Genomic DNA, 12,216 nt, shown 5'->3' with positions numbered 1-12,216 from the left:
TGGCTCAAGGTTTAGTGCACACTGCAACGTTTTAGGCCTGATTTGCTGTAGCGCACACCCTGACACAATCAAGCGTGATCTTGCTGATGAATTTTGTATTGTGAGCACCTCTATAATGAGTCGTAGGAGCAGCCAATGCGTGCACAAGAGAAAACTGAGTGAGGAGAAGCAGCTAGAACAGAAATCATGGTGAAGGGGTTATTGGAGGAAAGATGTGTGGATACTGACTGAGGCTGCTGCTCACCGCCTCGACTGGATAGAAGCCTCTGAGTTGATATTCAGGCAGCTGTCTCCTCTGTGCTGGCGATGGCCAGGCACGCTCTATATCAGGGGTGTCAAACTCAACCACTAAAGGGGCCGTATTTAAAAATCTCAACAAATCTGTGGGCCAGAGAAGAAATGTTTTTATTTAATTTTTAATTAAATAGTTGTGCTATAACCCAAACTGGCCATTGTTTATTTAAAATATGCAAAAAAATACAGATACTTATAATAGACCTTCAAATATTACATGAATACTTGTCTTTTAAACCTACCTATCTGCTTGATCCAGACACCTGGCATCTTTTCTTTGCTGCAAGTTCATTAAGACTTGGGCACAGCGTCACAGCGGACAATGCAGTTGCAGTGCATGCTGGGGACTGTAGTGCAGCGCACTGTAAAACAGGCTAATATTAATAGAAAATTAAAGCACTTTAGTGGATAGAGCTGCAACAAACAACTAATTTGATAGTCGAATAATCGATTGATTACTGAAACGAATAATTGATTATTTGGATTATCAATCGCAACATTACCAAATAACTTTATGTAGCTTTTAGCTTTTAAATTTAGTTTGAGGTTGTTTTATGTATTTGCTAACTAACAATGAAGACAAGAAAGATGAATAACATTCAAGAATTCTCTGTTTAATGAACTTTCCTGCTAATACAGAAGATAAAAAATAAAACTCCAATGTATTTTTCCTGTCAAAATTTATAACCAGGGATGTGCAAAGTAGCAGCAATAAATATAACAAAACCTAATCAGTTTTCCTTTAATCAAGTAGATAAAAAATTGATTCTAAATTTAATCGTTAAATGTAAACAGTGCAGTCTGTGCTCTGTGCTCTGCTGTCTGTCTAAACTCTGCTGAAACTAAACTCTACAATCACAGGTCTTTATTGAAACAGAGGAAAGTCAGCATCTCTCTGTGCTCCTGTGAGAGTCTCGCTCTCCTCTGAGAGTGGATACTCCCTCCCCGCCACGGAGGAGACGCGCTCTGATGGAGCGGAGGGGAAAGTGGAGAATGTGGCAAACTTCTCTATGAACAGTTAAATGAACGGTTTTGTGTAAACACTTCATTTCAACAGTAACTCTTTCTCCAGCTGCCCTGTGTTCACGGAGAACTACGTCCTTACAATGTTAGCGAGTGGAGCCAAACGTTCACGGAGAACACAAACCTGTTTGGAAATGCTCTCCTGTGGTCGCCGAATTTGAACGCACCAGCGGCCTCGACGATAAGACGATGATGCAGTGTTTAAAACTGTAAGCGTTATCTGGAAAGTGAACAGGGTCACTGAGAATAACAGTTACTTGCTTCTCTGTTTCAACTCCATTAACGATCACAGAGAGCAGCAAATAGAAAAATATAAATGTTCCAGCTCAGCTCAGAACATGAAGTAGGACGAAATTTAACACCAATATTAGCTAACTAGCTCACTAGCGCTACTATTGCAGCATCCCAAACCACACACTTCTGTACTTCACACACTGCACTAATGAGTGCAATGTAGTTTTACACACGATTTAGTGAGCTAGTATGCGGTTTGGGACGCGGCGTATCGTACTGAGATGAATCTTCATCCAGTGAGCCGAGTTTCCTCTTCAGATGCTCCTGCATGGAGGATGTGCTCCTGTGCCAGCTAAGATCAGCTTTGCAAATAGCACATCTGGCAACCTCTGAGTTCAGCTCCACACTTTTGAGGATTTTGTTCTTGAGGCTGCCATCGCGCTGTTATTAACTCTCCAGTAAACTGTAATGTCAAAACGTTCCTAGTGAGAGCGAGAAAGACGCGTAATGACGTCACCAACTAATCAACTACCAAATTAGTTGCCAACTAATTTGGTTGTCGATTTTAGTCGACTAAGTCGAATAATCGTTGCACCCCTATTAGTGGGCCAGGTAGGATTGTGGGCCTGGTGTTTCACACATGGGTTCTACATGGAGCCAGGAAACAGAGAGGTTATGGAAAAAGCTGGAATCTGTGTTTAAAAATGAACAAATATCTTCTGAGAGAAATCTATAAGATTTCGTAGCTCAATATGGCCAAGATCCATCTACTCTGACAGGAAGTGGACATGAAAAATGGCCAATCATTTAACACTGTATCTGATGCTACAACAAAAACAGACACGAATAAAACGAACTGGAATGCCTGTTTACTGGTTAGACAGGCTTCAAAAACACTTGATCGATAATTTTTATCCTCATGAACTTTGCAGACAACCTAGTGTCTATATTTCGGTTAGAAAGGCTCATTGTTGTGTTAGTGTACTGAGCTGAATGCTTCTTGCAATTAGTGAGCATTCATATAATTTACTTTACGTTACCCATCGGACTGATGAAAAAGCCCCAGATGTGTATAAAAATGGAGGGCCTGAGGCTGAGACTATGGCTAGTAGACCCCCCTTTGCTCTAGTATGATTTAGTGCTAATGGCTCTTTTATTACTGTCTGATTAACTATCCGTTTATGTTTTATAGCAACAGGGGGGTCTAGAGTTGCTGTGAAAAATGGAACCGTTTTGCAAATCTGCTTTAGTTTTAACAGATTTATGAGCGTGTGTGACAAAGTACAGAGAGAAAGAGAAAGAAAGAAAGAGAGAGAAAAAAGAGAAAAAGAGAGAGGAAGAAGGCATGATGGAGAGAGAGAGCTGGGAGAGGGAATGAAAGAAAGGAAGGAAAGAAAGTGAGTAAGGTACTCATAAAAAAATGTACAGTCGACAAATATAGAGAGAGGAAATAGACCGAGAAAAAAGGAGAGATCAAAGCCAGAGAGAGTGAAAGAGAGAGAGAAGAAGAAGAAGAAGAAGGAAAGAAAGAGAGAGAGAGGCCAGATGAATTAGAGGGAAAGTGAAACTGACAAACAGAGAGGAAGGAGTGAGGCCAAGAAACATAGAGGAAAAGAGGAGAGAGAAAGAAAAAGAGAAATCGGTTTGTAGACCAGTCTGTTCTTCCTCAAAATTTAGAATCTCAAGGTTAATTTTGGTTATTTTGATGATGGTAATAAAGATTTGGTAATAAAGATAGATAGAGAGAAAGAAGGATGGATAGAGAGGAAAAACAACAAGCATCAGAAAAGAGAGAGATGTAGATAGAGACAGAAGTCAAAGAAAGAGAGAGAAAAAGAATGAAAGAAAGAAAGAAACCAACAAACAGAGAGAGAGAGAGAGAGAGAGAGAGAGAGAGAGAATAAAGAATGGGAGAAAAAGAAAGCATAGAGAGAAAGAAGAGAAGAGGAGAGAAGAGATGAGAAAAAAGAAGAGAAGAGAGGAGAAGAGAAAATAAAAGAAGAGAAGAGGAGAGAAAGGAGGAGGAGAGAAGTAAAGATGAGAGGAGGAAAGAAGAAAAAAGACAAGAAAGGAGAAGAGAAGAGAAGAGAAGAAAAGAGAAGAGAGGACCCAACAAACAGAGAGACAGGAGAGAGACCATGTGAAATAGAGGAGAAGAGAAAGAAAGAGAGATAAGAAAAAGGAACGAGAAAGAAGAAAAGAGAAACGTCCAAATGGAAAGAAAGGAGAGAGATCATATGACAGTGAAGGAGGAGGAAAGAGAAAAAAGAAAAAGAAAGAAAGAGAAACCAACGAATAGACGTTGAAGAGAGAGACACCATATAAAATAAAAGAGTGAGATAAAAAAAAGAGAGAGAGAGTGAGGGAAAGAAAAAAAGATAACGAGAAGCAAAGTGAGAGAGAAATCAACAAAAGAAGAAAGAAGAGAGACCTTATAAAATAGAATATGGGGGGTTAAGAAAAAGAGACGGAACAGAAAGAGAAGAAAGAAATAGAGAGAAACAAAGAACAAATGAGAGGAAAGAGATGGATAAAAAAGAGAGAGACTGTATAAAATATAGGGAGGGAGAGAAAATGGAACAAGAGAGAGACGAAGGAAGCAAGAGAGAGAGAAACCAACAAACGCAGGGAAAGGAGAAAGACCATATAAAGTAACGGATGGGGAGCGAGGGAGAGAGAAAAAAGAGAAAGAGAGAGCGAGAGAGTGAGAGAGAGAGAAAGGGAGAGAGATAAAAACAACATGCTGGACTGGATTCACATGAACGAAGTGGAGCGACTCAACCAGAGAGCGAGAGAAGAGCCAAGACGCTCTTTGAGAGCAACACGAGGGCAATGCCAGCGAAACCGCCCGCGAGTGCCAAGGCCCTCATCAAACCATCATAATCACCGCGTGTCAAACAGCCCCGCGAACGACGGAGAGAGCGGGAAAAAAAAACAAACTATCATTAGCAGAGGCTGAAATTGTAGGCATCTGCACAGTGAAACCCCAGAGTGGATCTATTTCTATTCCCCGCATTGTTGCCACTGTGGCGGCAGCGTAATACACCGCAATTAGGCCTGACAGAGCTGCTCAGCATCAGGCAAAAGTGAGTTAGCTAAAGATGCAGTGCGATGTCTGGGTGTGTGTGTGTGTGTTTGTGTGTGTGTGTGTTGCGGAGGGGAAAGCAACAGGGGGTTTTCAGCATGAAAGCAGCGCAGTGAGAGAGAGAGAGGGAGAAAGAGAGAGAGAGAGAGAGCGCACCGGCCTCATTCAATATGAATGAGCCTCGTCAATCGAGCTGTTTTCTGCTTGTTTAAAAGGTTAAAAGCAGCAGGACTTTTGTCGAACGCCGCCGAACGCAAAGCGAGTCCCGTCAAATCAGACTGGAGGAAGGCTCCTCCGACAAGGAAAACAAAACAGAGGAAGAGAAGGGAGGGTGGTGGGCACGGAGGACAAAAACGGAGGATAGAGTGTCAGATGAGTGCCTCTCTACACTGTCAGAAATAAAGGTTCTGTTCAGGTACATTTTTCGTCCATCGAGGTACAAACAGTGTAAATGTTCCCTCAAAGCTCCAACAGTGGTTTTAAGGTCTGATTGTGAACCTTAAATAAGTTTCTCCAGGTGAAAAGTTCGTATTTGTACCTTTTCATAACCGAATGTTTTAAACAGAACAGTAAAATAAAAGCGTGGAGACGAGACGGGGTGTGTGGAGTCAGTACAGCTTAGAACATATCATTTCAGTGGATTATGGTTCAGTTATGTTCCCTGACTGAAGGTACTGAGATGGAGCCTTGAGGGTTCCACCCCAGTGACAGGAGGGGCGCTGACCCAGTGACAGTTTAGCGCTGAGTGTATGTCGACACTGGCAGATTGTCCCATGGATGGAGGGAGTGAAGGACCTTCTGCCAAATTAGCGGAAAAGACTGTTTTCCTAAAAGAATGATCTCCACTGACACTCTCTATAGTACTGTGCAAAAGTCAGGGACGACCTATTATTTATTTACATTTTCTTTTCCAGTGAAAGTTGCCATTAAGTCATTTTTCAGGAGATCTATATATATTCTGAGAAGATTAGATGAAGTACGACAAGCAAAAGTAGGAGTTTCCAAAACTGGAGTTTCCAAAATGTAGAGGAAATAAGACTCGTAACAACTGTGCAAGACCTGGCTGACCACCAAAACTGTCCCAATCAGATAAACAGTACATAAAGCTTTCATCTTTGGTAGCGAGGAGGAAATCGAGCTCCACTCTTGATTCAGATCTGAAAACATCCACAGGTGTTTCTGTCCAGCCTTCCACTGTAAGGAGACGACCCAGCGCTATGGGTCTCAAAGAAACTGCTGTTGTTCTCAATGGAATGGACTGACCACCCCGGAGTCCAGATCTCAGCATCACTGAATGTGTTGGGGATTACTTGGATCATTAGAAGCAGGAAATGCAACCGACTTCTAAGACTGAACTTTGGAAAAATATCCATATAAATGTCTTTGAAAAACTGAAAACGAGCCACTTGAAAAGAGAAGTGAAGCTGTAATAAAAGTAGAGAGTACTTACTGGCTGGCTTTATTAGTAAAGCCTTAAGTACACTTCAGATTAACAGATTATAACAGACTGGGCGTCTCACACTATCAGACTGGTTTCTGCAGAATTTTTTGGGTGACTGAAATATTTGGGATCCACACTAAACGATTAGGGGTCACTCGCGCAAACTCCCAAGTTCTCCTGTTACTAGGAGACGCAGATAAACAATCGTGGAGGTAAACATGTTTAAGTCAGAATCATTAGTTTAAAAATGTGATCAGTTGGTATTTTTTAGAGTTTTAAATGTACATAAACTCATTTTTCTTTGTTTAGTTGCTGTATTTTCTCCTTTTGTGCTCTCTGTTTTCATTGGCTGTAGCAGGACTCGTTCAGATTGAGTCGTTGACCAGTTTACACTAGATTGTGCAACTGTGCAAGACCTGGCTGACCACCAAATCTATCCACATAAACTCAACTCTGCCTTAAACTTAACTTTTTAAAAAGCTTCACTCCACACGTGAGAGACTTTCCACCATTTTTCTTTGTTTACTTGCTGTATTTTCTCCTTTTGTGCTCTCTGTTTTCATTGGCTGTTGCAGGAATCCGTTCAGATTGAGTCATTGACCTAATCTACACTAGATTACGCTCACAGTCGGGTTAAAAAAGCTAACGTGTTTGATTAATTCTGACTGCTCTGAAACGCAAACTGGAGGCAGTAAATCTAAGTCTGCACCCCTCAAACACGACTCGACTCTCTCTCCAACTGTCGACTCTGACTGACCCAAAAATCTGCAGACTAGAGCCGACCAGCTCAGCTCAGCCAGACTGAGAATCGGGGCTAAAATCAGGGTAAGAGTCCTGCAGTGTAACCTTGGCTTAAGACCGTGCTTGGTTACAGTACTTCCAAAACATTGTTGAAATAGAGGGAACAAGTATGAACATTTACAGAGATTTAAGAAGAGGTTTAAGAAGGCCTCGATTTCAGTTACAAGATTGTGAAGGTCGTTTTAATGAGTGACTTTAGCAAGTTTAGTTGGAACAAAAAAGCATCCATTAATTTATTTTCTGTAATGGATAAGAGGCCTAGACAGGATACATATGCTGAGCAGCGGGTTTCCAATACTCATCGCCGTAGCCACAGGCAGAGGTCAATCACAGGCAGGCAGAAATAAGGGACATCTATAACCCAAAATCCACAAAGCAGAGCAGGGTCAAAATACAAGAAACAAAGAACTATGAAAACAGAGACCAGCTTAGAAACTCAGCGGCAAAACTTTGTAAACTGCAAACGCAAACCAAAGTGGTAGTGTTTAAACTAACTGCAGGTGAGTGTGTTAATGAGCAGGCAGAGCCAGAGCTGGTCTGAGCCAATCCTAACTGTGAGAGCTCAAGCGTTGCTTTTCCACCATGACAATTACAAACATACATCATCTAAACCGCTTATCCTTCTGGGTCGTGGTGGGGTGCTGGAGCCTATCCCAGCTGTCATTGGGCGGAAGGCCGGATACACCCTGGACAGGTCGCCAGTCCATCGCAGGGCAGACAGGCAGACATACACATTCACACCTAGGGGCAATTTTAGCATGTCCAATCAGCCTGACTGCGTGTTTTTGGACTGTGGGAGGAAACCGGAGTACCCGGAGGAAACCCACGCAGACACGGGGAGAACATGCAAACTCCACACAGAAACGACCCTGGTCACCCAGCTGGGAATCGAACCCAGGCCATTCTTGCTGCGAGGCGACAGCGCTACCCACTGCACCACCGTGCCGCCAATTACAAACAGGGCAATATAATCAATAATTATTACTCACTCAGAATTGATTAAATGTGCATTATGGCCTTAAAGTAGCTTTTAATATGTTGTTTATCATGTTGTGGACTATCCAAATGAAGTGTTGCCTCATTTTCTTCAACGTTATCTCACTGTAGTACCCAGCATGCATTACGCAAATACATCATGCAGACATTGGGAATCCTGTGATGGTGATGAAGAAATCCTAATAGTCGTAGTCACTGATGAAGAGGCTAATATTCAACATTAGCTGATCTGGATTTGTCAGCTTGTGGGAAAAATGTGTTTTATCCCCAAAAGAAGATGCAGTTATTCCTCCCACCTTCATGATACGTCACCAGAAGATCTTGTCTTTAAACTGAAAAAACACTGCTTTAAATAATATTGTGACACTGCAGTAGGCAAATATGCATGTTTACACAACAGGCAAACAGATGCATTTTTCGTTTTTGCTGGCGTGCAGCTTTATCCCACTGGTTCCCAGGGTTACCCTTTCCCACTGTCCTGAACCATTCTGTGCATTCCCACCACAAAGTCTGCCTTGGCTAGCAAAGTCAGTACCATGATGACTGTACAAGCCACCTAGTCGTTTATAGGTGTTCATCAGACATTTTTCAAAAAGGAAGAATAAACACAATTATTTTAGAAAAATGAATGAAAACAACAGGAAATAATGTCAGTCTACAGTCATTTGCGGTAAAGTAGGATAGAGATGCTTAAAGCCTGGCACATCAGAGCAAAAAAGCAAATTAAAAAATAAAAAATAACAAATAGGTAATAAAAGGAAACTGTCTATAAGTGGAACTGGATGGTGCAAAAATAAATAACTGTGAATTTTAACCTTCTGCAGTAGCAAATTTCAAAACCATACCATTCACAAACATGTGGAGTGGGAATTCAGGTGGATACATTTTTAAAAATCTTTCTTTTTATTCCAAAACTAAATAATCTTAATATGTCCATTAACATCTCCTATTATCATATATGCAGAAAGGAGAGCTGAATTCCAAACATATTTTACAGTCACTGGTGTTGTATGAATATGGTGTAACACCAGTGACGGTGACTCCACTGACATTCTGGTTAAAACTGAGGATTTTGTAAACTGGCTGACTCATTGGTTGTCAGGTGACCTTGTGAACTATTTAAAATCAGTAAAAAAATTATATTTATTATTTTGACAAAATTTTAATTACCCAGCCATTAAAGCACATAACACTGGTGACACATAGAAGTTATGAGCTGCCTGATAAACAAAATTATTAATGAATTAATGAAATAAAGTGAGCGAGTGTGACTCGCCTTCTAATGCCTTGAGCTGCTGCCTCTCTGATGAGCCTCGACCCAAAGACGCAGTTTAACAGAGCTGAAAATACTGTGTTAAAATGTAGAATAAGAGTTCTGATAACACCAGTGAACAAAATCTCTGTGACAAATGGATTTTTGAATAAAATACATATTTTTTAAATGTAGTATAAAGTTAATGACATAAAAAGATAACATGATTCTGTTTTATACAAATTCCTCAGTTAAACCTCTTAAAAATGTAGATTTATATAAAAAACGGTTCTCAAATGTTGAAATTGTTTTTGTGATGATCTCTTTTTACAGATGCAAAGTGACTATGAAAAAGGATTATTAAAAAAGAAAAAAATCAGAGAAATCATAAGGGAAAAGAGTTATTTCATCTAAGGTGAACTGTGTAAATGTACATACTGACTTTTGGAGCTGTGACTCAAATTTTAAGCATCTTTTTAAGCCCTGCAGCCTTTGTGACATGGTTTCGCACTGCAAATGGAGAATAATCCATATACGTTCTATATAAGCAAACTAAGCTGCAAAAACAGAGTGTTATGAATGCATGATGTCACAACCATGAACACATTTACATGGCACCATCCGCTCAGCCTACAGCAGTTACGCTGCCCAGTATAACACACTAAGACCTGCTCCCAGCATGTCCATGTTTGTCATAGTAAGAAGGAACAGCATGTGGAACTGGAGCTTTCAGTGTGCTACTGTATTTCCTTTCACTGTGTAAAAGAAGCTCCATGCTGCCTTTTTTGCTGGATACACTGTGATGGTTTCAGGACAAGCGTGCCCATAACGTCAGAACGCAAGATTTAAAAGTTAAATGTTGTGCTGTTTCTGGCTGTCAGGAAGCAAACAGATCATTATGGCCTTCCAAACAGAAAGGAGTGGCTGGCTTTCATCTTTCCCAGTGTTCGTGAGCCCTTTATGTCTGTACTTAACACTGGCTTTTTGAATGTAGTGTGCCTACAAGTGAAGGGGTCAGCCATTCAGAGCAGAGGTCACTTAAATATATCACAGTAATAATAACACCCTGTTCAATCCAGAAAGATAAAGTGAAGTTGGGAAATAACCAAGTAAAAGTGAATTATATAAAATCACGCATGTCGTAAGTGGACTTCAGAGATGGGCCTTTGAAATGTGGCTGAAGTCTCAGTGCTGGACAGGAATGTACGGGGTACAGCAGGGGCATCAGGGCATTCGGAGATGGCTGTGTTGTGTCCAGATGTTTTCATAATGAGCAACTGTCACATCCCTCTCCAACTTCTGTCATGATTTGTAATGAGCCAGTTCTCTGGCAACCCCTGTGTGAGCTTCAACCTGTTTCACTTGTGTCTGGAAGTTATAATACTGCCTTTATTCTGGACCCTGACTGATATGAAAATTTTGGGACCGATACTAATTTTAGGTGGCTAACTAATCCAGCACTTATCCGAAGCAGTCTACTGGTATCAAGTCGATATCAGCAGAAAATGCTGGATCGGACATTGGAGGGAAAATCGAATGAACCTAATCCAGCCTGAAATTTGAGGATGACTGGTTATTTTCAGATGTTCATCTTAAATAAAGTGCTTCCATTAAATATAGCTTATTTTACAGCTTAGTAGCTTAGTATCTGTGCCAGCCAGTATCAGTGTTGGTATCATAAAAGAAAAAATGGTATAATGCATTATAATTATCTCTAGTAATTATTAACCATGATGCTGTTTATTGTTCAAATTCACCAGTTCAGCTAGGGTTGCTGTCATATTTTAAATAGGGAGCATTTCGGGGCTCCACAGTGGCAAATGTTTGTCAAAATTGCCCTAATCTGCCCTATAATCGGGAGAACGCAAGTTGGAATCCTGGTAATGCTAAAACCAAAAAAACTGCTAATTATTGGCACTTAATTAGTGATCATTTTGCAGATATTGACAAAAACGTGTGTTCACCATCATCTGTATCTACCATCCTGTATGAGTCCATCATATACCATCTTCTGTACATGTCCACCATCATCTGTATCTACCATGCTGGATGAGTCCGGCATCTTCTATATCTGCCATCTTGGATGTGTCCACTATTTCCTGTGCTATCCTGTGGTCCTCCTTCAATCTCTACAGCAAACTATTTTAATAAATAAACATTTTTGTTCTGCAAATGATCATACATACTTTATATTTGATCAACTTCAACGGTTGGAAGAAAAGTAAATTAGAACGGTAGCTGTGGCATGTGCAAATGTCAGACACCCTTCTAGACAAGATCTGGAAGACAGAGGAAAACCTCAGATAGAACGGCTCATTTGCTGGCCAGAAATGCAAAGTAAAACCCCCCTATGACAGCAAAGAACCAGCAGGAAGGCTTAGTTGATACATATGTGGTGGCGCATCATTCCGCTATAACTAGAAAGACTCCTAGGTGGCTACAAATAGCATTTTCGCGGATGTAAGTTAATCAAATACGAAGTAACTGTGCTTTAACGTTTGTATAAATCATTTCTTTTTATTTTAAATAGTTGGCTGCAGAGGTTGTGTTTATGTGTTATGGGTTATATCGATTATGTATTATATCAATTCCCCATTTTATTATTTCTGTTTTTTGTCATGTTTTTACTTTTTTTTACCTTTTGTTTTGTGTTAAATTCTATGATGAATAGGCCCATAGAAATGGTTCAAATTACTTGGAAGAAATCTTTTTTTTTTTTCCTTTTCCTCTAAACTTACCATTTCTGAAATATGAAGTTTTTGTTCCAACAGTGATGATATACCATCCTGAGTCTACCATCATTTATATATAGAAGATATATATAGAAGTGTCCCACCATGTTATTATACCTTCCATGCTCCAGTATGAATCCACCGCGTTCTTTATCTGCTATCCTGTATGTGTCACACTCAGTTCCTCCTTCAGTTACTCCTCCAGATGTTTGACAGACTTTCCCATCTGTCATTGGTTTATTTCCCAATTTTCCTCTGTAAGATCCCAGTGCCTGTGTTTAACCATCCTTGTAAACTTGTCCTACTTGGATCCTTGGATACTATCAGGTGCGGCCCTGAGGAGTCCCATTTTGAGTCT

At 40.4% G+C, this 12,216-nt stretch overlaps 1 protein-coding gene across 2 annotated transcripts in view; it reads left to right on the top strand.

Annotated features, from left to right (window-relative positions):
• The window catches only part of igsf21a (immunoglobin superfamily, member 21a), a 470,124-nt gene that overhangs the window by 291,860 nt on the left and 166,048 nt on the right, over window positions 1–12,216 (top strand). The window lies entirely within an intron of this gene.

The sequence above is a fragment of the Colossoma macropomum genome, unplaced genomic scaffold (genome assembly GCF_904425465.1).
Source record: "Colossoma macropomum unplaced genomic scaffold, Colossoma_macropomum, whole genome shotgun sequence".
NCBI classification, from domain to species: domain Eukaryota; kingdom Metazoa; phylum Chordata; class Actinopteri; order Characiformes; family Serrasalmidae; genus Colossoma; species Colossoma macropomum.
Note: the sequence above shows the minus strand (reverse complement) of the source record. Positions and strands in the feature narration are given on the sequence as shown.